This window comes from Arachis ipaensis, chromosome B05, assembly GCF_000816755.2.
Source record: "Arachis ipaensis cultivar K30076 chromosome B05, Araip1.1, whole genome shotgun sequence".
NCBI classification, from domain to species: Eukaryota; Viridiplantae; Streptophyta; class Magnoliopsida; order Fabales; family Fabaceae; genus Arachis; species Arachis ipaensis.
This window is the reverse complement of record NC_029789.2, coordinates 3,877,811-3,883,396: the sequence shown is the minus strand read 5'-3', so window position 1 is coordinate 3,883,396 and position 5,586 is coordinate 3,877,811. Positions and strand designations below refer to the sequence as shown.

General features: G+C 28.3%; 1 protein-coding gene across 3 annotated transcripts in view; it reads left to right on the top strand.

Moving 5' to 3' along the window:
• LOC110271702 (ankyrin repeat domain-containing protein, chloroplastic) overlaps positions 1-2,351 on the top strand; it is a 29,398-nt gene extending 27,047 nt beyond the window's left edge. For all 3 annotated transcript variants that reach the window (XM_021122855.1, XM_021122856.1, XM_021122853.1), the window contains one exon: positions 2,340-2,351. The gene's annotated coding sequence lies outside the window, so the exon portion shown is untranslated. The remainder of the gene's footprint in view (positions 1-2,339) is intronic.

The window sequence follows — 5,586 nt, the reverse complement described above, 5'->3', positions numbered from 1 at the left end:
TTGCCGTTGCCTATATATTTAGTTATTTTGAAATTGTTAAAAAAAAAAAAAACACTAGACAATTACGCGACACAATAGTAGGGCATAGGTTGCCACACTAGCTAGTAGTGTGAACGAAGAAGAAGCAATAAAGTTTTCATCAATGAGTGGTTGGTGGTTGTCGCTTATTAATCTCTTTAAGCAGGTTTTAGACTAACACTTGTTCTTGTAAACAGGGCGTGTAAACATGGTTTAGAGTAAGTTGGATATAGATAAGCTTAGTGATTCTTATTATTAGAAATTTAATTAATTGAATTCAATCAATCACATAAGTTGAGGTTCTAGATCTTTTAGTAAAAAATCTAATAGACACGTTTAAAATATCGAAATAGTTAACTGTTTCAACTAACTCTGTTAGTTTATCAAAATACGTCTAGTCTAGATACTTCCGAAACAGTTTTTGTCAAATAAATTTTTTAAAGAGTAAAGTTTAGCTTTTTATTCCCAACGTTTGGAGTAAATTTTATTTGTGTATTTAACATTTAAATCGTTTTATTTGTATTCTTAACGTTTATAAAAGTGATTCAATATTATTTTACTATTAATTATACTAACAAATCATATTATATTTTTCAATTATTCTCACTTAGATGTATTCATTCTCGATTAGGTCTCACTTAGATGTGTTCGATTTTAATATTATACCCATTATTTGTGTTTAGATTCAATTATGTCCCTAGAAAAGTAAATTATGTAAATATTGTAGGAATTAGTTTCAGTATTTGATAAGCTATTTTTCAGAGTAGATCATCGATTCTATCCCAAACATTTGTATTCTAACTTCAAGAAGAGATTTTTAAAACTCAAACTAAAGTGCTCATAATGTGTAATTGACGACAGGATAATATTAAATCACTTTTACAAACGTTAGGGATACAAATAGAACGATTTAAACGTTAGGGACACAAATAGGATTTACCCCAAACGTTAAAAACAAAAACGATACTTTACTCTTTCTTAAAATAGGTCAATTTTATTCTTCTTGGTGGACAAAATTTTGTTTAATAACTAACTATAACTAAAAACATGTTTGGTTTGTGCAACAAATTTTAAATTAAAGTATTTTTTAGTTTTAACATTTTGTGAAGAAAAAGTGAAAAATATTTTTATTTTCAGATTTTTCTTTATATAATTTAAAGATAAAAAAAAAACACAAATTCAAATCAAATAAACTCTACATTTTCTTTTATATTGTTTCCCATCCAAAAGCTAAGCACATAATAATAAAGATAAAGCACTAAAAAATTCCTAATAATATATTTGTAACTAATTCAAAATGACATATTTGTCTGAGGACGATCATATTATTTTCACTCTTTTAAAATATTTGCTAAACTCTTGAATGAAAAATAAATCCTCTAAACTGAAAATGTATATCTAGTATGACGTTTCATGTTAATAACTTTGCATCATGTATAAATTAGTATCTTATTTTAAGGATAATTAGAGTGTGTTTAGTATGTACCTATACTAAATGATAAAGAAAGAGACACAAAGATAATAGAGATAGTAAGATAAAATTTTTCGTATTTCTATTTCGTAATTGATTATAATAGACAAAACTTATGAATCATCAATAAATAGTTTGAGATTTAAAATTATGTAGATTTCTTAAACTAAATTGTTATATGCTTGTTTGAAATATATTTATATAAATTGAATTAATTTAATTCGATTTACTACGGTATATGGTATACACAAATTTTATATTTTAGTTCAAATTTTAAAAGATATACATTTTTACAAATTATTTTTAATGTTAACAATGATTTTGATTTTAACATCAAATTATAAAATTATAAATAATAAAACAATACTTATCTCTAATTAAAAATAAAAATTCTAATTAAAAATAAAAATTCCTTCAAACTCTTGTTGATCTCTTTCTTTTTCCCTCTCCCGACCCATCTTAATCCCATCTACCACATTGTTCAAGCGGAAACACAACCATGACTCCATGAGAGATTGAGGTGTACAAGAGTGTAGACTCATAATAGGGAGGACATCTCACATTGAAAAATATATTTTTATTAAATTTGTGTTTTTATCTCTTATTTATCCGCGGGTACTCAACCCGGTCCAACCCGTTCGAGTAGGGTAGGCTACCCCACCCACTGCAGGTATAGGGTAGGATACGGTCCGAGTATGCCTGCGGGTAGGGTAGGGTAAGGTACGGGTTTAGGGTGTATCCTACCCTACCCGCACCTCATATATAACGCATATTTTATAAAAGTTAGGTATATAGTGAAAGAAGTGAGAATTAAACCCACAACGTCCCGTATGTAATGATTTACAATAAGTGAGCAATCATTAAAACTAGTTAATTAATTTAGTAATTTAGAGCATTAGTTTTTTATTTTTTATATTATTAATATGTATAAAATTTGAAATGATTGAATTTTATATTTACTTTGAAAAAAATTAATATTTCTGCGGGTAGAGTAGGGTTTAGAATTTTAAGGTGTGGGTAGGGTTAGGGTTGAGAGATTCTCAACCCGCGAGTAGGATTGGGTAGTGTTTTAATAAAATTTTCAACCCGTAGGTAGAATTAGGGTAGGGTCTAAATCCTACCCTACCCTTTACCAGTTCTAGTCTTATTCCTCCAAAGATGCACAATTCTTTATCCCTTCTGTGCCATGACACAAATTTTAATCCTTTTACGCTTATTAATTTTGCAAAAATATTATGAATATATTAAAAATTAACTACTAAATTAGTATCATAAAATTATTCATTCCAAAAATTTAAATTAATAAGAAAAGATAATATTGATAGTTATGTCTCTAATATTTTTCTTCAAATTTTAAATTTTTTAGACATGAAATTTTAATATGATATCATGAAATTACTAGTTCGAAAGATAACATTAATAATTATATTTCTAATAATTAATCATGCTGTAGTAATTACACTACTCTCCTCTCTTCTCTTCTCCTTCTTTCACTTCTCTCTCTTTCTTTCTTTGAAGAATGTATGTTCATTTGGAGTAGTTATTGTGATATTGGCTTGGTTCACTCAGACATACAACACACATATACATTCATTCATATTCTTTTGATTTTGATTGAGCCGTGCCAATATCTCACTGCTATTTCATTTCTATCTATTCAACACAATCAACTTCAAACCAAGGTTTGTTTTTCTTAATTACTTTCACTTCTATCTCACTCAATATTTTCCTCTCTTAGTTACCATTCTTTTTCTTTTATTCATTTATATGGCTGCAGAGCGGTTAAATAATTTGATTAAATTTTTATCTATCAGCTATCAGTTATCAACTTTAAGTTAACTGGAAAGGGCAAAGGATAATTAAAAAAAATTCAATAAAATAAGCGAAATAATGTGACAATTTCATAAATGTTTTCAGCAACTATAACTAATGATGACTACATGTACGGTTTAGCGTTTTAAACCTTTAATAATCTGTCTTAATTGCAATACAATAAGAACTTATTAAGTCTAATCGGTATGTATACAAGAGTAATCTTTATTCAAAAGTTAGAAAGATAGTTAGGAGGATGAGATAATACTCTAAATTATTTTTCATATTGAAATTAAAATTATTGTATAGGAGAAGAGAAAATACACCACGAAGTTTTTTGTTTAATTAATTAATCTTTTTAAAAGTGTTAAGAAATTAAAGTCATAATTGTGTTTGTTCCCTTCATGAAAATCGAATTAAAAAAAATGCAATTATTTAGCAGTTATAGTGAAATCACTGCAAGAAAAGATATATGAGGTGGATGGTTTTTTTAAGAGAGAAGATCAAATTTAACTAAGCAAAGATTTTTACACAAGTCCATTGGCTTAATTTATATGGAAGTAGCATGTATGATTCTAATAATATTTCACAGCTTCTTCAAATCAAACCTTAAACATCGTAATTCCTATGTGTCATGTATGTCACTATGTGTTGTATCAATCCTTCATTACCAATTACGAGACTTTGTAAATCTTTGAATTTGTTGAATCGGATTACACAACATTGCTTTCTTTTAAGATTAAGAAAAAAAGTGAAAAAAAAATGATACATGATGAAATTTAAACGCTTCTGTTTTGTTTGATTAATTTTGATGTAACGTTGATGACAGTAATAATATAATCTATATTTGTTTTATGTTGTAACGGGCCAAAGCTATTAAGTCGAAATTACAATTTGCCAACTCTAGTTCGGATAGGATTATATTCTTCTGGGCTGGGCCTCGCAAAAGAATATATATTTGGTCTCAGTTGCAACCAGTCGCAGATCCCGGGCTTTTATCCAAACTATCAATGTCCTGACCAAAAAAAAAACTATCAATGTGTAAAATGCATAACTACTACTTAAGAAAAACAAACACAAGACCAAAAAAAAAAAACAAACAGAAGATGTTCAATCTATCTAAACAAAAAAAAAAAAGAAAAAAAAACTACATGAACAAAAATGGTACGTTAAATTTGTTAAATGCACTGAATTTACTGGTTCTTCCGTCAAAGCAACGCATAATAATTAGAGAACACAACTGCTGCCAAGCGGATTTTCTTTGCTTTTGAATAATTATGATAAGTAAACATTATTTTTATCTTATATACCCATTTTAAATAAATTTTAGGATCGTTTCTTCCTTTAAATGATGATATTTGTATCTTCATGGTATTGATATTACTATCTTATCTTCTGTATCGAGTTGTTGTAGTTCTGTCTGAATGATCATGAGAAGGTTCATGAATCTAATGCATTTTTTGAGAGTGTTTGTTTACCTTTTTTTTTCTATTCTTCCAACTTCATTCAAACAATTAGTTAAGTGCAATGATCCTTTGCATTATCTCCATATCAGCTAGAGTATCTTTTGAGTGAGTAGTCAAAACAATAAATCTATAAAAAAAAAAATCATATAAATGACTTTGCAATTATTTTTAGGTGTTTCGCCCAAGAATAAACACTCATCTATTAACCACTAATTAATTTGAATATGGAAGCAAAGAAGGCGTTGGGCTCGCGTATGGGGAGGAGGGATGCTTCACCTCGTTGTGGGATCAGAGGAAGCAGAACTCGGATCCTGCGAGTTGTCTCTCAAAATGTAAAAAACAAATTACCCAGAACAAGAAAAATGGAGGGTCCGAATTCCACGTTTTAGATTTCAAATTCCATCAGCTGCAAATCGGACCATGCGATTTGTGAAGCAAAATTTCATGACCAAAGAACTCGCATGGTCCGAGTTGTGTACGCTGAGTTTTTAATTTTTTTAACACAAATCGGACCTTCCGATTTGTGTACTCTGAATTTTTTTCAACTTTTTAAACATAAATCGGAGGGTCCGATTTGTGTACTCTCACAATTTTAAAAAACACCAACAATTACCATGTTAAAGTATATCACTGATTTTGCTTCCATATCAAAATTTTTTAGCCTCTATTAACTCACCATTCTAAAGTACTCTTTAGTTGTTATACTTTAGAAATCAAATAAAAAATTAGAAAAATAACAAGAATATAATTAAATCACAAAAATACTTAAAATAAAAAAATAAGATACTAAAATTTGTCAAAGTGAAGGTAAGGACAAAT